The sequence below is a fragment of the Notolepis coatsorum genome (assembly GCF_963971535.1).
Source record: "Notolepis coatsorum genome assembly, chromosome: 8".
Lineage (NCBI taxonomy): Eukaryota > Metazoa > Chordata > Actinopteri > Aulopiformes > Paralepididae > Notolepis > Notolepis coatsorum.
In genome coordinates this window covers 73733211-73753057 of record NC_140172.1, presented here as the reverse complement: position 1 = coordinate 73753057, position 19847 = coordinate 73733211, and the positions used below count along the sequence as shown (strand labels likewise).

The window sequence follows — 19847 nt, the reverse complement described above, 5'->3', positions numbered from 1 at the left end:
GCTAATCCGCTCCTAGACTACCGATAGCAGAACCGATAACGTTGGAGCTTATCAATAATACTCAGTTTTTTTCTAATTTAGTACCGGTTCCCGTTTAGAACCGGGTTTCGGGGGGCATCCCTACCGACTTTATGTTGAAGTGCCCTTGAGCAAGACACTGAACACTGCTGCACCTGGCGAGCTGGTTGGCACCTTGCATGGCTGCCTTCGTGTGTGTGTGTGTGTGTGAGTGAGTTCGGAAGACTCATAAAAGCGATATATGAATGCAGTTAATTTACCTTAATTAAACAACAAATTGTTATCTTCCTATGCAACCCTCTGTAATTCAGGAATTGTGCTCAGGACAACACAAAAAAACTGAAAAACGTCTAGTACTATGGGGTTTTCACCAGATACCGATTATTTTATTTCCCCCCATATCACCCAGACCTAACATTTTCAATAGAAATGAAAACTAAAATAGAACCTGAAAAGTGACATCAACACCACAGCATATGATGCAACAACACCCACTACTGTGGGAGTCATTTAGTGGTTGGCTGGTTGATCTCGTTGACTAATTTCTCTCAGGTAAGACATTCGCACGTCCATCTTGTAGGTGCCGAGTTGTGATGCAATAAAACTATTCTTTGAGAGTTATGCGGGTTCTTCCTTCTACTACCGCTGTCATGTTCCAGTATGGCAGAATGATTTCAAAACACCGCCTGGCAGGTCGGGACGCAGCAATACCAGGGAAGCAGATACCAAGGACACAGAGATACCAGGGACTCGGAGATACCGTAAGCTTCTACGCATCGGTACGGACAGAGTAGTGATCCGGTCCAATACTTGTACTGCCCCGGTATTCACTGACATATTCAACCTGTCCTTAGAACAGTCTGTCATCCCCACCTGTCTGAAAAAGTCCACCATTATCCCTGTACCCAAATAATCCACACCGCTTGCCTCAACGACTATCGCCCTGTAGCTCTCACCTCCATACATTTACATTTAGTCATTTAGCTGACGCTTTTATCCAAAGCGACTTACAAATTCTGTACGACAAGCCATCAGGAAGGGCACAACTCTATCAGCTGAGCAAAAATGTTCATCAAAGTGTTGAGTGCTACAGTGTAGGTTAGTTTATTAGGACAAGTGCATGACAGTACGGTTAGTTAGGGTTAGATCTTTTTTTTCTTTTTTTAATTCAGATAATGGTTGAAGAAGTGAGTCTTTAGTCGACGGCGAAAGATTGGACGTAGCCATGAAGTGCTTTGAGAAGCTAGTGAAGGGCTGCATCTGTTCCTCCCTCCCCAACACCTTGGACCCCCTGCAATTTGCATATCGCCCCAACAGGTCCACAGAGGACGCCATAGCCCATGTGCTGCACACAGCAGCATCACACCTGGACAAAAGGCAGGGGAACTATGTGAGAATGCTATTCATCGACTACAGCTCAGCATTCAATACCATAGTCCCCTCCAAACTCATAGCCAAGCTCAGGGACCTGGGCTTGAACTATGACCTCTGCCAGTGGGTCTTGGACTTCCTGACAGGAAGACCCCAGGTGGCGAGAGCAGGCAACTGCACCTCCTCATCGATCACTCAACACAGGGGCCCCCCAGGGCGGTGTTCTGAGCCCCCTCCTCTACTCGCTGTACACACATGACTGTGGCACAGTGGAACAACAACACAATTATCAAGTTTGCTGACGACAGTCGTGGTGGGCCTAATCTCTGCAAACGACGAGAGGGCCTACCCGGAAGAGGTAGAGGACCTGGTGCGGTGGTATCAGGAGAACAGCCTCACCCTGAATGTTAGCAAAATGAAAGAGATGATTGTGGACTTTAGGAGGTCTGGGGCCAGGGACTACAGCCCCCTCAGCATCGACGGGGCACCGGTCGAGAGAATGAACAGTTTTAAGTACCTCGGAGTCCACATACCCGAGGACTTGACATGGACCACACACATTGACAGTGTAGTGAAGAAGGCACGACAACACAGCGCTTGCCTGACCGCAGCAGTTCAAAGAGGCAGTTTGCGTGACTAGAGTCTTTGGTTATTCTCTTAGCCTTGGCCCTGCAACACTTGTTATAAATGTCCTGGAGAGTGGGAAGCCCAACTCCAATTGTGCGTTCGGCTGAACGGGCCACTCTCTGTAAGGCTGTCCCCGAACCCTGTTTTTAGGGTTCGAACGTTCGCCAGGGTTTATCGAACGAACGTTCGAACGTTCGTTTTTTTTAAATTTTTTAATACATTTTTTTTTTAATAAATTTTTTTTTCATTTTTTTTTTAAAATAGTTTTTTTTTTTTTTTTGTATTATTATAGATCCTACGGAGGGCAGCATTGCATAGTCTATTGGTGAAAAACATGTTCTTTACAGTGGTGGCTGTTCATGTAAACATGTAATTAAACAAAGCACTCAGAAGAAAATAAACAAGCTACTGCATCAAAAGTTACTACTTATGATAAACAATAGCCCTTGCAGTCACGTAAGGGGCTAGATAAACAAAGGCATTCGTTTTGTGGCATTAACGTTATATAGTTAGTGTTACACGTTCAATAACAGGTATTCACTCTTGGTCGACGGGGAGCTGGGAGGAGAGGCGCACGCCTCGGCTCCTCAACAGACCCGTCGGACGGGCTCCCAACACGCCTGCCGCCCGTCCGCCCTACCACCATTCCGAGGTAGACGGTGGACGGGTCTGTTGAGGAGCCGAGGCGTGTGCCTGCTGTTGTTTCCAACGCAACCACCTCCCGCCATGAAGCTCGCGCTCCGTGGCCGAAAAAGGCTGGTATTCATTAATGATCCTTCTGCAGGTTCACCTACGAAAACCTTGTTACCGATTACTTCCTCGGCGGGGAGCTAACTACGGCTCCCCGGTAGCTACGGTAAGTCTGTTGAGGCTTCTCTCAAGCAGATCAATGGCGGCATTGCCTGAAGTAAAAAACGAATAAACGCTTGCCGATTGGTGGTAACAGCAGAGGCGGGTGCAAGCGGTGTGTGACGTAATTGGCAGAATCGCCTGTCAATCAAAATAGAGCTCTGGTTGAGAAATAGTATCCCGCTGCAGCCCGGCAGACCATACTGTTTGAGCCGAGCGCCTCGCATTCACATCACCTCAACCCCGTGCGCATCCTTTATTTTTTTTCACCGAACGTTCGAACCTATTAATTAAAGTCCGAATGTCAGCGTAACGAACGAACGTTCGAACGTTCGGGCTCAGCCTTAACTCTCTGTAGTCTGCTGCGGTGTTGTGCGGTGCTATTCCCAAACCAGGAGGTGATGTTACCAGTCAGGATGCTCTCTATTGTGCACACGTAGAATTTCTTAACACTTTGACACAGAACTGTGATCGTTAGAAAAAGACTTTTCAGATTAGGTAAAATAGACATAGAATGTAGCTTACCTTAGCCAGAAGGTATTCCAAAAGTATAATTCCAAGTGATCGCATCGCCATCGCGATTACCAGTGTATATGATACACGTCTCAATGGTCAAATACGCTCATGCAACGCAATCCAGAGGCAAGGACTGTGGATTCCTGTCCCAGGAGAAGGAGTGGCCACTCGCAAGGAGAAACTGAAAGTGATCTGGCTATCAGACCAGAGCCCCATGCAGTTCAGACACGGGATGCTACTGCCACCTGGTGATGGTCGATCAGAATGCAGTTCAAAATTGTCAGGACGTGCCTAAATGATGCAGATCGCTCTGGGCAACTATGTAGAGCGGGGATCAAAGTAAAAAGATTGGCAAAAAGGTTGGGGCCCAGAAACGTAAAAAGCCGTGATTGGCACCCAATGTGTTAAGGATCTTCTGACTCATGCACCGATCCGACTTTTTCAGTCCCAATACCGATACCGATACCTGGGTTTGGGTATCGGCCAATACTGATACCAATTGTCAAATTCCCCCCCGCCAAAAAAGTTAAAAAATAAATAAAATGGTATCACGTTTTTCTTTTTAATATATTTAATATACCCTTAGGGATGGGTACCGAATTCGGTACTTTTGAGGTACCGAACCGAAACACGTCGGTACTACCGAGTATCGAATCAAGTGATACTTTTTTTGACTTTTTTATTTTCATGTCAACGTTCACACGCACAATATATGCTTACCTAGGATTTGACTTGATTCAACAACAAAGCAGTCGGAGCAATGACAAGCCGAAAACTGTCGAAATTGTAGTTATTTGAAGTTTGGATTTTTTTTTTACGACTGAGGTAGGTAAATAAAATTTCTTGAGACTAAAGTACCGAAAAAAGGTACCGTTGGGTACCGGTATCGATTCACAGGTACCGGTACCGGTACCGCTACCGGTTCAAATGTGAAAGGTACCCATCCCTAGTATGCCTCACTGTCACTGTATGGAAGAGACTGGGATCATTCTTTTGTGCAAGGCAACATCCGGCTTGACTTAAAACATTACTTTCCTAACTTAGTGAAACTAAATGTAACAGATATAAATGTACTGAATGGTTATTTCATATTTTATTTCTTATTTTAAAAAAAGAAAAGAAAAAGAAAATATCCAATATATATATATATTTTTTTTACCGATACCCGATCCAGCTATTTTACTGATATCGGCAGCGATACCGATATCGGATCGGTGCATCCCTACTTTAAACAAACATTCACCTTTTTGCACTACATTCATACCTCATTTGCACCTTACCCTAAGTTGTGTACCTCATTTTATTTCTGAATTGTACCTCACTGTAGGGGTGGACGGTATAAACGGTATACGGTATAAACGGTATTAATTTGCTCTACGGTATGGATTTTGACTATACCGTGTAACCGGTAGAGTAGCTCTAAAATAGCAATGACGTCATGTAACCACAGCACGACTATTTCAATCGCATTTGCCCCTAAAAATAGATAGAATTAGTCATAGATATGTGCAAACTGGAAAAAGTTATTTAGGAGGCTTCGCGCAGTGGGCGTGTCAACACGCAATTGTCATTTCATAATAAACACATATCACCGCGGCGCACAGCAAGTTTCAATTTCAGTTCCTGGCATTTTTAACCAGTGGAGAAAGGTAAGAGATGTATGTCCCTAACGTTTTTCTTATATGAATTATTCTACGTTAATAAAACATACCTGGTGATCAACTACAGTTTGCTGTAAACATTATGATATGCGTGTAGTGTTATGATAACTACGGCTCAGCTGCAGCGGGAGCCGGGAGGACGGCGGCAGCAGTGGATTTGCGAATAGCATGCAGCTGCAGAGCCGCAGACAGCGTTTCCGTTAGCCGGTAATTACCGGTATTTGACCGGCAAAATCTGTTGAAGTCCGACATATTTCATCTCTCCGGTCTTAATGTCCGGTGAAAATAATTCCCTGAGTCTAAGCACAATTTGATTATTTGAATTGTATTAAAATAGGCTAAAATTAAATAGCCTATGCGATGAACGAAACGATCATTACATTTGTTTCCTCTTTGCTTCTAATAATGACAACGACGTCGTCAGCGAGAGCTTAGTGCTGGGTGTGCAAACTTTTGTGAAGCTGCAGAGCCAGAGCACTATCAGCACAATGCAGTATTCCAGCAGTACTCCAATTCAGCCATTTTCAGCCAATGTTGGGTGGGGGGCGCTGCTGTGCGGTTCCCAGAAAAGAGCCAATAACAGCTGAATCAGCTTCTCTGCAGCGCCATACTCTTTGCAAATAAGTCGTTGCGAGGTGGAGAGAGTCGTCACGCAAACCACGATAATGTTGCCGTCTCTCTGCTTTCTCAGTTCTTCGCTTGATAGAATTAATACAAATGTCCAATATAACGGAATTCGTTAGCTCATAAAAATGTGATTATAACAGACTGCTGTTTAGTGTCGGACCGACTGCCCACATACGCGGTCTATTTTATTTCAAGTCAGCAGCAGCACGGAGTATCGAGGGACTTATTTTATTTGGAATATATTAATGACTGTATACGCAAAAGTAGCCTAGTTTTAAGTAATACTATTATAAATCTACATGCCTTGAGGATGACATTCTTTATATAGCCTGCCTATCGATTGTTTTAAAGCTCAATAAACTATGACCGGAATTAATCTCATTTGTCCGGTAGATTGAAATCTTGCAGGTCACGGAGACCGGCAACAATTTTTTCTAACGGAAACCCTGGCCGCAGAGCCAGCGGCGCTTTCAGGTCAGGTCCGCTCAACAGCGCCCCCCCACCCAACGGCTGAAAGCTGTGACCAGACCTGAAAGCGCCGCTGGCTCTGCGGCTCTGCAGCTACTTATACTTCTAGCAAAATCCAGCATCCAGCCCGGCTGTTTGCAATGGGAGCAGCACGGACTCGGGACTTATTTTATTTGGAATATAATGACTTTATACGCAAAAGTAGCCTAGTTTTAAGTTAAAATATTATAAATCTACATGCCTTGAGGATGTCATTCTTTATATAGCCTGCCTATCAGGCAAAAAAAAGTATTCTAACGGAAACACTGATACCGTGATATATACCGTTACCGTCTATGCTTCAAATTATACCGTGATATACATTTTAGACCATACCGTCCACCCCTACCTCACTGTTACTCATTTTACTCTGTATTGTATATATGTATATTGGCTGAACATTCCTTTACTTACTTATTTTTTTACTGTATGTAGCACACTCTCAGAGGCTCATACAGAAACAAGTATTTCATCATAAAGTATTCTGTATTTTATTATGACAAATAAACAAACTTGAACTTGAACAGTATTGACTTGGACCATCAGTTTAGGGTCATTATGGCAACAATGTAAAGGCTATGCTCACTTTTCTCCATTAGAGGTCTAACGTGCTTCTTACTAGGGGTGGGAATCACCAGTTTCATCACGATACGATATCGATTATTTGGACAACGATACGATATTTGCCGATATCACAAATTCTGCCACGATACGATTCGATTCAGGTGCCTGCGATCGATATGAGACGATATTATATGCCCATTTAACACAATCAGTAACATTTAGATCAACTCAAAAAAGGCAACGGAAATATCATGACATTTTTTAGCTCTTCCAGACATTTAAATGAAAAACAATTTATTGTTCTTAACTCTTTCAGTGCCACTCACGAGATTTCTCGGGTTTTTTTATAGGTGGTTGCATGCCACTCACGAGATTTCTCGGAATTATTATTATTATTTTTTTTTTTGCGATCTGAAAAATTATTGCATCACCGAGCCTACCCGAGTATAGCCGAGCTGCGCCGGTGATCACTGTGGAAAAAAGCGCCCCCTGTCGTCTCCCAGATGACATAAGTGATTTTGGAATGGACTCAATGAAAATGAATGGGGAAAAAAATCCGGTACTCCACATTTTCCAGTTCACTGATCCAGCCGGGGTTACCACAGTTCATTCTGGAGCCTCAGATCCCCGTGGATCATGGAGATCTACTGTGTCGCGTTGGATCCATACACGTATCGATTTTTTCGAATGGTGATCAGGAATTGGAATATACCAGTTGGATACCATCTGATGTCAGGTAAGGACTCTATGTTATCAGTGGTAGGATAATCGGAGTAAGTTTGATGAAGTTATAAGCTGTTTTGTGAAATGTCTTCTTTCGGTTTCACTGTAAAAGTCTGTGAGGAAATCAACGGAGCGATTATCAGTGCGCGGCCGTAATGTGCTTGCGTGCAGCACGTATAATATTGATCATCTAGCGTTTATTTGAAAACGATTCATAAAAAGGCCGACGAATATCAACGTTGTGGAATATTCCACTAAAAGACGATTTTCATAGAATGCTCCAGAATGAGCTGTTTTTTATATCAAAACGGGGGCTTTTCTAACTGCTCTGAAACGGAAACGACGCGATAAAAAAAACAATCCGTCTTCACAGCACTGACTGGAAAATAGTCTTTGATAATGCGATGGGCAGATTAGACACAATTTTAAACATAGATTAGGCGATATTAACGTTAACATTGGCGCCGATTAGGGATGTCCCGATCCGATCACGTGATCGGAATCGGCGTCGATCACGTGCTTTTCAGAGTATCGGGGATCGGGAAAAAATAATAATAAAAATCGGCAGTCATCGGCGGCTAGGTGGTGTAGTGGTCTAAGGCACTCGCCACCAGTGTGGAGACGCTAGGATTCGCGTGTTCGAATCCAGCTCTCCACATTGTTTTTCAGTTTGGCTGGTCGTCCGCAGTAATACACATTGGCCGTATTACGGGGAGGGAAAAACTGAAGGGTGGGGATCGAACGTTGTGAACAAGCGACTCCTACAAGTCGGTTGGTGCGCCTGCGCAGTAGAATCAGGAAGTGTCGGGGGCAGCGTGAGCCTCCCACGCGTTACTCCTCGACACTGAGAGGTCGAGCTGCGCAGGTGAAAAGATGCGACTGCTGTTACCTCAAGTACCGGAGGGGACTTGTGCTATGTATGACTTAGTCCTCACTGCAGCCGGCTTGTGGGAGGCAAGAAACAGCGTTCGTGACAGGGGAGGGTTGAATTGGATGATACGAAATTGGGATGGGAGAAAATATAGAAAATGGGAGAAAAAGTGGATCAAAAAAAAAAAAAAAAATCGGCAGTCAAAAAAAAAAAATTTTTATTCAACAAACATGACCATGTCCACGTCTTAAACTCATACGGAGGCCTTAGTTTTGGTTTTAAATTACATAATATATCATCATTAATGTATTTATTGTCACACAGAGCAGAATAATTATCCACAACAAACACATTCCCCTTTAATTTTCACCGTTGCAACAAACATTCCCTTTAATTTAGACGCTACACGCTACACGCGAGTCGCGACCACATCACAACAACAACACGTCGCTCCCGAAACACGGTTAATATCCACTGACTTGAGCAGCTAGACTTAATGTCAGAGGTTTGGAACTAAGCATTTAAAAATAGAAAGTCAAGCCAGTTGCAATGTTTGCAAGGAGGAGATTCCGCGTGGAGGAAAAACTCATGAAGCAGCAGGCTGGAGGCGAAGTTTTCAAACGAACTTTTCAACAGGAGGATAACGTTACGTGACTTTATCGTCAGCGTTTCAGACCAGAATGGACCATTACGTAAGTCGAACACTGAATGTATACTAATGTGCAAACATATATTGAAACTTTTAATATTTCTCATATGAAGCAGAAGCACATTTCTCAGGGTGAATGTAATAACAAACGCCTCCGCGCTCGCGCCCCGGATATAGGCAACAGATGGGCTTGTCTCACTCTGCCAGTTTCTGACAAAAATGCGTCAAAATTGATTACTAATGTGAAAGATCGGATCGGAAACGATCGGATCGATAGATATTTAAAATCATATGATCGGGATCGGATCGGAAGCAAAAAAAGGCGATCGGGACATCCCTAGCGCCGATGGTGGCATTCAAGCGGTAAAACGGAAAACCAGGCGTGGCACTGAAAGAGTTAATATAAATAGGCCTCCTGTTCACTGTAAAGTGCCACGTTTTGATAAATTGAGCTTTAAACTTTAAGTAAAACATTTTGGAACTTACAACACGCAACCTAAAACCCCTCTTTCCAAACGCAGACACACAGAAACGGAGAATGCCCCCCCCCCCTTCTCCAGTCCCTAATGGACCTCTGCTGTTCTCTCATATGGCTCATATTAACGTAACGTAAATTTTCGGTCTTTAACGCGACGTGGGCATAAAGGAATGGCGAGGATGCAAAGCATGTTCGATGCATTTGACCCGTTGTGGAAAAAAAACAGGCACTTATTTCGGGTCGCAAAATAGGCGGACTCTGGAGCTAAACTGTAACGTCTACACACGCTGAGCTACTGTTGTTGCGGCCGGGCGGATATGCTCACCAGGGGATTTTCAAAATAAGAGCATCGCAATATGAATCGATCTTTTTAGGTTGCATCGATCCTATTTGATAATTGATAATGGATCAATATATAGATCTGGATCGATGTATCGTCCCACCCCGACTTCTTACATGTCAGAAATGCAGCAAATCGACTCGCTTTGCTTTGATGTTCCGCATGGTTTATGATATGTTGCCTGTATCAGATTTTAGTATTGGGGGGGAAACTCTCAGATCGCGACATTCCACTTTGCCCTGGTATCGGTCCGATATCAGTATAGAGTCACGTCATATTTATTTGTAGTCCAAAATCACATGACATGTCTCAATGGGTTTCACAGGCCCACAAAAAGGTACAACACCCCCTGGTTTAACTCCCAAAGAAGATAAGAAAAAGAAAAGGCTAGAACCCTCAGATGAGACTTCACTGACTGACAATAAACTGACAATAAACAAACAACAATAATTGAAAACTTTAGAAGCCAACCGTAACACCTGGACAGATAAAGCAACAATATCACAATCTCACCATTGTTACTCTCCATCGCCCCCTCCAGGTGCCGTCGATCACTTCCCGGATAAGCTCTTTCCCAGAAGATGGCACTCCCCTCAGTCAGACACAGTGGTCTCTCTCCTACAATCCTTTGTCCTGACTCCCACCGTCATGCCTCCCACTCACAAAGCAGGCAGCTCATTGGACCTCATTCTCCCGTAACTCCAGCATAATTAACACCATGGTAACTCCAGCATCATTAACACCACGGTAACTCCAGCATCATTAACACCACGGTAACTCCAGCATCATTAACACATTCCCTGCCATAACTTATATCCATCAATATAGCCAGTCTGCCACCACTGTAAGCCTATGGAGATGTTCACCTTCTTTGCAGGGCTATAACTTTTAAAATTGTATTGCTAAATTGACATTACTATGGCCCATTCAACATCGATTATCTATCGTTCAGGATGTAGGAACGTTATACTTTTTCATTCATACATTGTTGTGTTAATACCGTCTAGAATATAAGTATGTTTTTATCGTTTTCTGCAGTAATTCCTAGGGCTGGGCGATATGGCAAAAAATCATATCGCGATAACGATATGATAATGTTATCATATTTCTCGATATCGATAATTATCTAAATTGTTATAAATATAAAAAAAAAAAAAAAAATTTAAACAGATGTATGTTTATTTTGCAGCAATTCTTTGTCGTTGCCGCCATCTTTAGTGTTACATCCCCTCACACTCCAGTTCTCAGGCTGCAGCTGGTTTAAAAGCAAAAGTAAACCGGCTTCTCTGCTGGCTGTGGCTCCAGGGGAGTTGAACAGTTCTGGCTCTGCTAGTTTATTTTCGATCTTTTTTGGTGGACAATTACAAACCACCGCACATGTGCACCGTGACTCGTGACTGGAGTCTAGCTCTGCTAGCACACATAGCCTACTGTGTACAGACGGTTTCAAACTGTATTTTAAATTAGAAAGCAAACAAAATAAATGGACAAGAGAAAAATAAATCTCAATTTGGTCAGTATTGTCATTTGGACAAGCAAAGCCATTACTTTAAGTTGCAGGCAAGAAAGACAAGTCTGTCCACGGTCTCTGGTTTTAAAACTGCCCTGTTGCAGGTAAAAAAATAAAATAAAAAAAAAAAACTTCGATATTCTATATAGATTATTTAAATATATCGCGATATTTATCGTTATCGTTATATCGCCCAGCCCGGTTATAGGCCTAAACGCATATATAGATTATCGATTGCCGTGTATTCCCTATATTACAAAATTCAACTGTATATGATCGTATACGTTATACGGGGGGGGTCGTTTATAATTCCGTGATCGTCAGTAAATGCTTTATGTAGTATGGGTGATATATTGATCAGATGGTTTGCAGTGAAATGAATAAACAATTTAGCGTCCTCTTACCGTGCGTCAAAGAGACTGGCGGTGAAATATCCCAAGTATAGGACGTCGATCGCCTAGGTCCATTTCCGGTTTGTATGTCGCAATAAACGCCGAAATCATATTGATTATTACGTTTATAAAGCGATCGATATGTACTATAGTGTCTGTCGGGAGCCTTGCAACAATGTCTGACGGCCGGATGAATTTAATCGACGCACACCTCCCACTTCCTGTTGTTCGAGTGCAACTCGCCCGACCATCCACCAGGCGGCGGTATTGAGCCGTCGTTGTATTGAGCGATAGGGTCCAGCTGCAGCGAGGTTTATATATGAATTATGAATGCCATGGCAAAAAAATGCGTGCCATGCGTTGACCGCCAGGATCGCTGTACAGCGTTTTTTAGATCAATATTTCATTTTTTCGCCATGGCATTCATAATTCATATACCCACTCCCGGTGCTGCAGCTGGACCTTAGATGTGACTGCAACAACGGCTCAATACCGCCGCCTGGTGGATGGTCGGGCGAGTTACTTGCCAACAGGATGTGCCATCAGTGCATCGATGAAACTCATCCGGCAGTCACATCTCGTTACGGGACACCCGACAGACACTATGTACATAATGGATCGCTTTCTAAACTTAATAATCGATATGATTTCGGCGTTTATTGCGACATACAAACCGGAAATGGACCTAGGCGATCGGCATCGTATAATTGGGATCTTTCACCGCCAGACTCATTGGCCCACGGTAAGAGGAATATAACGTTATTTTCAACCCGATTGTGCGTTTCCTTGTTTGCAAACCATCTGATCAATATATCCACCCAACCTACATAAAGCATTTACTGATGATCAGGGAATTATAAACGACCCCCCCCCCCCTTTCCTCCGCACATGAGGCATAATGTATACCGATCATATACATTTGAGTTTTTTGGTGTACACGCGTATGGGGGGGGAAACGGCAATCAATAATCTATATAATGGGTTTGGGCCTATAACTAACTAGCGTTTTTGGAATTACAGCAGAAAAGATTAAAAACATACTTATATTCTAGAAGGTATTAACACAACAATGTATGAATGAAAAAGAATAAAACGTTCCCACATCCTGAACGATAGATAATCGATGTTGAATGGGCCATAGTAATGTCAATATAGCAATAAAAAATGTAAAGTTATAGCCCTGCAAAGAAGGTAAACATCTCCATAGGCTTACAGCGCTGGCAGAGAGGGGCATGAGATGGGCAATACCCCCGGCGGGCAATGTGTTAACACCACGGTAACTCCAGCATCATTAACACCAAGATGACTCCAGCATCATTAACACCACGGTAACTCCAGCATCATTAACACCAAGGTAACTCCAGCATCGTTAACACCACGGTAACTCCAGCATCGTTAACAGTAACACCATGGTAACTCCAGCATCGTTAACGCCATGGTAACTCCAGCATCGTTAACACCATGGTAACTCCAGCATCACCATGGTAACGCCCCGCCATGCATCTCCATGTCGACGATCGGCTGAACTTCTCCGCCCCTTCCTGACAAAATAATCCACTCAACTCCTTGTCCAATCAACGGTCATGTCTCGCCTCGACTACTGCAATCTGCAATGCACTGCTCGCTGGTCTACCGACCACCGCCACCAAGCCCCTTCAACTCATTCAGAATGCAGCCAACCGTCTGATGTCCAACCTAGGGCTGGGCGATAAAACGATAACGATAACTATCGCGATAAATTATTTCCTCGAAATAAACATGAAACGTGGTCGCAAAGTTTCGATATATCGATTTTCCAAGCTTGGCTCCGTTCAGCCTCGGCTCAGCTCACTCACTAACAACAACCAACGTTACGTGATGACGTGTTTACGCACAACAGCTAACAACCAATCAGTGAAGGAGATGGCCGAGAGCGAAATATACCCGGAAGGAGGTAGGACTCACTCAACAAGGCTTGCTAGGCTAATTAGCTTGCACGCCGATGTTTTATATATTTACGTGCCGAGTATGTGTGTGACGTGAATTCTGAGGCCACGTTTATAGTAGTGGGGATATACAGTGGACGTCGTTTCAATATATTGTGGCGGAAGAGAGTATTTTAGTGTAATATTTAGCACATTGTCATGGAATACAGCGCTTAGATACTACAGGCTTGCTAGGCTAATTAGCTTGCACGGCGACGTTTTATATATTTGCGTGCCGAGTATGTGTGTGTTTTGAATTCTGAGGCCACGTTTATAGTAGTGTGGGGTATACAGTTCGTTTCAATATATTGTGGCGGAAGAGAGTATTTTAGTGTCATATTTATTGTCATGAGATACTCCGCTTGCTTAACGTGTAACGTGCGCGGACTGATGACGACATCAACTCGACTTGAGACATTCGCAGCAGCATAAGAAGTTAATTAAACTTGACGGACATTATATCGACGATAATTATCGATATCGAATTATATGAAAATAATTTTATAATTTTATCGCGATAACGTTTTTGGTCATATCGCCCAGCCCTAGTCCAACCTACCAAAGCCAGCCCATGATACCTCGCTTCTTAGGGACCTGCACTGGCTCCCTATCGCCGCACAAATCCGCTTCAAGGCCCTCGACCTGGCATATCGTGCGGCGAAGGGAACGGCTCCCACCTACCTCCGGTCAATGGTCTCTACCTACACACCCTCAAGACATCTTCTGGCTGCCTCAGACACACTCCTACCCGAGCTCCAGGAGGGTCATCAAAGAGAAGCCGCCTATTCTAGGTCCTCGCTCCACAATGGTGGAACGAACTTCCCACCACAGTTAGGACAGCCGAAAGCCGACCAATCTTTCACCGTCGATTAAAAACACACTTCTTCAATCAATATCTGAAATTAGAAAAAGAAAAAAAAACACTAACCTTCTTACTGTCTTACACTATTATGCACTCTTCCTACTATACTAATATGTCTTTACTACTATGCACTCAACACTGCAGCACCCAAGTTTCAGCACTGTTTGATGAACATTGTTACTCAGCTGAAAGAGTTGTACCCTTCCTGCTGACTTGCTGATGACAAAATGTAAAATGTAAATAAAGCCTCAGATTAGGCCTGGTCTGGGACAAAACCTTCCAGTCAATAAAACAGATCGACACAGACCGCGTAGAGTCGTCTGTACAGGGAACAAACTTAACTTTTTGACTTACCAGCCATTTGGCTGGTAGATTTTTAAATGTACCAGCCGGGCAGATTTTTTACTAGCCAAAAATTATAAATAGCTTTTTAGTATATCGCCATGTGTTATTATTACATATAATACTCTCATATGCTATTTTCAATTAATATCATAAACAACATAAGGAATATTAGCATAATTTTGAGTGGACTGAAGGAATGAGTCAGTGTTAATAGTTTTAAATGCTAATAATTTATTGAAACATAGAAGTGGGGTCGGGACACACATTTAATTTCTATTTTTTTTAACTGTTTTAACCATGTAGTGTAGCACTTTGGGATCCCAGTGAACAAAAAGTACATTACAAATCCAATCTATTATTATTATTATTATTATTATTATTATTATTATTATTATTATTATTATTATTATTATGTGTGGCTGCCGCCGTGGCGGACATCTGTGCTCTACTGAGTGCACCTTTCTAGTCTAGAGAGAGAGCGCTGATTCCCCGTAGCTGAACAGGGTTGCATTTTGTCAACACAAGTTGGAACCCTGGAGGAAGCGATAATAAGGAAACGAATTGCTCCGCTAATCGCTCATGTTGACCCCGCCCCCAAGTCGCTCTCCGCTCGCTCACCTTGAATCGAGCGCTCCCCGCTCCCCGCGTCACATCGCTCGGCAGATTTTTTTTCTTTTTTGGAGCATGGTGTAAATTAGCTCAAACTACAACAGTCTACACCCCCTGGGCCCATTAACAATTGTTTGTATTGAGCCGCATTGTAATTGTACCCATTCTGCAATGTTAAATAACGTTGTTTATCCATTCACTAGCTCTATTAAGCGATGATAGCTAGCCTAGCCACAATGCTATGGTCGCTGCCATTAACGTTAGCATGTAAGCTAACGACAACAACAATGGCGTCAAAACAGGATGTGAGTGACAAAGCCTGAACAGGATATCACAGGCACCCTTCTAGGCCTGCCACGATAACACATTTTGCTGGGCGATTAATTGCCCCCGAAAATATCGCGATAAGCGATATTATTGCGACCGGTTAGAGATTTTTTTTTTTTTGGAGAAATTTATTTCCCAAAACTTTTATTTTGAAGCCCACCGCTCCGTCTTTTCCGGTGTTTAAGACTTTTATTTTGAAGCCCACCGACCGGACCGGAAGTATTGTTGTGATTATTTCAGGTACTTTTTGGGTACCAGAAAAGTCACGTGAAACACTGCAGACCACTGAATAGAGACGCGTCTCTAGGATTTCATAATCATTATGTTTGCAGCAGGCACAAGTGCAATAAACAAAGGATACAGTCACTGTGTATTCTGCCTCATTTATTGATTAAACAAAACCGACATCAACACAATTTGCCACCGAGCGGAGAGTTTAGTCTCGCAAAAAGATCGCTGACTTGTTAAGGCTTGTTGTTAGGTTAGGTGCTAATGTTGTGCTAGCGTTTTAGCATGGCTATCGTACATAGCGTGATCAATATAACTCGCTATTGATTGTTTGTATGAGTAACGTTAATGCTAGTAGAATAGACACAACGTGAGGTAATCACCATCCATTTTAAACCGGTTATTACCTAATGCTAACGTTAGCAAATAGACGCGACTGGTAACGTTACAGCTTGTTAGCCTAATGCTCGTTAACGTTAGCATAGACAGCCTAGCTAACGTTAACGCTTGTAGAATAGACACAATGAGAGTTAGCGTTAGCAGAATAGACACAACGAGGGTCTCGTTAATGTTGTTATTGATTGATTGATTGAAAACTGTGTTTACTCTGTTTGTATGAGTAACGTTAATGCTAGTAGAATAGACACAACACGGACAGTGACTGACAAGGGGCACTGGGTCCGCCTCATTAAAACAAACGCGCAAATAGCAATTAATCGCGCCCGTCAAAATCATTGCATTCATTTTAATTATCGCGGCAATTAATCGATTTATTGCTTATCGCGGCAGGCCTACACCCTTCTCATTGGTTGAAAATGGCCTTCATGTTTGTACATCGCCATCTGTTGCTTTGGCATTGTACTACATGTGTATATTACATCAGTGTTAAACCACTGTGAGCGGCCTGGAGGGAGTGGATTGGAGGGGAGGAGAAGCGGTAGATGCAGTGTATTTTGTTAGCCGCCAGGTGGCGGGCAGACCTTAAATTCTAATCGCCAAAGAATAAATCTACAAGCCAGTGGCGCTGGGCGTGTAACTATTTTGTACCCTGCGTCTGTATCAGGAGAGAAACAGCATCCAAAGACACTGTCCCTCAAACCCACCCTACCATGTCATAACCAACATAAGCCCTGGCATTTTAATTAGAAAACCCCACCGAGCAAACAAATGCTGGTGGAATCATGCTGCTGCTGAAAGAGAAGGAGAAATTAAAACCGCTCTCCATCAATATTCGCTCCCTGGCCCAGACATGTTGCCTCACTTGGGGGTGTTGGTTAACGGTCTCGGGTCAGATAACAGAGACGAACACAGTAGTGAGAGCGTCGTCAGGCAGAGCACCCTGACCGCATCGTGTCCTCAGTAGGGTTGGGTACCGTTCACATTTGAATCGATACCCAAAGGTACCTTTTTCCGGTACTAGTCTATAAAAATGTAATCTACCTACATCAGTTGTAAAAAATTTGATTTATTATCATTATTATTTATTTAGAACAATTTGTTAATATATATATAATATTTCAGCGACCACACTTGCGACCGTTTTTCGGCTTGCCATTGCCCCGACTGCTTTGTTGTTGAATCAAGTCAAATCCTAGGTAAGCGTGTATTGTCCGCGTGAACGTTGACGTGAGGCACACTTCATAGGTTTCGTTTTGCGGTAAACGAAACATTGATGTCATCGGAGTTTAAAATCGGACATTTTATTTTTATTTTTGAACAGTACCGAAATGTGGCACCGGTGGATCTCACGTGATTCGGTCGATACCCTTAAAAGTACCGGATTCGGTACCCATCCCTACTCAGCGCGCACACTAAGAGAGTATCAGACCAGAGCGACGCGTCCTAGAGGGACTCCTCCCACCCCCACCCCGAACCGCTCGCTCCACAAGCATCCTAGAGGGACTCCTCCCACCCCCACCCTGAACCGCTCGCTCCACAAGCATCCTAGAGGGACTCCTCCCACCCCCACCCCAAACCGCTCGCTCCACAAGCATCCTAGAGGGACTCCTCCCACCCCCACCCCGAACCGCTCGCTCCACAAGCATCCTAGAGGGACTCCTCCCACCCCCACCCCGAACCGCTCGCTCCACAACCATCCTAGAGGGATTTCTCCCTCCCCCACCCCGAACCGCTCGCTCCACAAACATCGGCGAGGAGGAATCATGTTACAGGGGAATCCCCACCCCCCCTCACATTCAAGGCCTCCCCTTATGAGCCATCAACACGGGCATCTCCAGAGATACATGAGGACCAGACTGTTCACCGGAGCCTGGTCGCTTCACGGTAGTAAGTTCTCAAGTTGAGGCAACGACTCAAGTCTCAATCAGGTCAAAACGGAAGCCGTCGCTGCTGCTGTTAATCAGATCACAGCTAGCTGGCTAGAGGTCAACAAATCATATCACAGCTGGCTGGCTAGAGGTAAACAAATCAACAAATAAATACAACTAGGGCTTGGATGAGAGATAATGCAGGTTCAAAGAAAAAGCAGTGACACAAGTGACTAATTCTGTGTAGCTCAATGGGTAGACTACATAGTACCAACACAGCCAGGGTTAGGGGTTCAATTCTCTGTGTAGCTCAATGGGTAGACCACATGGTACTAACACTGCCAGAGTCAGGGGTTCAATTCTCTGTGTAGCTCAATGGGTAGAGCACATGGTACTAACACAGCCAGGGTTAGGGGTTCAATTCCCTGTGTAGCTCAATGGGTAGACCACATGGTACTAACACTGCCAGGGTTAGGGGTTCAATTCCATGTGTAACTCAATTAGTGGTCTGCAAGGGCCTTGAAATAAAGCCTGAGCCCTGCCCAAGCCCGTGAACTTCAGGCCCTGCCCGAAAATAAGCCCGACTGTAAATAATATTTTAAGCCCTAGCCCGCGTGAAAACCAGAAAAAAATTATTATTAGTATTATTATTATTATTATTATTAAAATATAAAAAATTTTGTATTTGTTTTAAATATTCGAAACACGGTTTTATATGAACGTAATAAATAAACAAAACTAAGAAGCATTTACATAGCCTGTTTCGCAATGCCGTCTCTCCCAGTGCTCGCTTATATAGACTGACTCACACATCAGCCTTGTAAAACGTATTGAAGGCTATAGAATCTTCTTTGACACACACACACACACACACACGACACACAATAGCCTACTCAGTCAAACAAACAAACAGAAAACAGAAATCAGATTTCGAGCAGAGCAACGTAATGAAAATCACAACAAAACAAGTAGCGAGTCGCGACCCAGCAAATAGTAAACATCACTCACCAGACGTCAGCAACGCGTTGAACACCGTTAACAAAACCGGCTACATACATCCCAAGAACAAATTAAAACGTTCGCCAACTGGCTATATTCCAACACAACCAATCGAGTTGAACTTGTCCCCCGAGTTCTCCCTGCGCGCTGCAGTAATTACATCCAAATGTTTCTCTGGCGCAAAAGAGAAAGCGAATCTTAAAACGAAGGTTATCATATAACCCTAGTTATATAAAAAAAAAAAACGCAATAAAAAAAATAAAAAAATAAAAAACGGCGGTGCCCGGGCCCGGCCGAGCCCAAATTATTTATTAAAAAAAAAGCCCTACCCAGCCCGAACCCGCCGGGCCGGGCCCCGCCGGGCCTGGGGAAGGTTGCAGTGCACTAAACTCAATGGGTAGACCATGTGCTACTAACACTGGCAGGGTTAGGGGTTCAATTCCCAGGTACCCATGTTGGGGGGAAAAACGAAAACGATGCACTAGTACTATAAGTGTGTGTAAATAAAGAGATGCAAGATAAATGATGTGTAAGAGAGAGTGA

The 19847-nt window shown here is 43.6% G+C and overlaps 1 protein-coding gene across 3 annotated transcripts in view; it reads right to left on the bottom strand.

The window, feature by feature from the left end:
• bcl9 (BCL9 transcription coactivator) overlaps positions 1-19847 on the bottom strand; it is a 172992-nt gene that overhangs the window by 115074 nt on the left and 38071 nt on the right. The window lies entirely within an intron of this gene.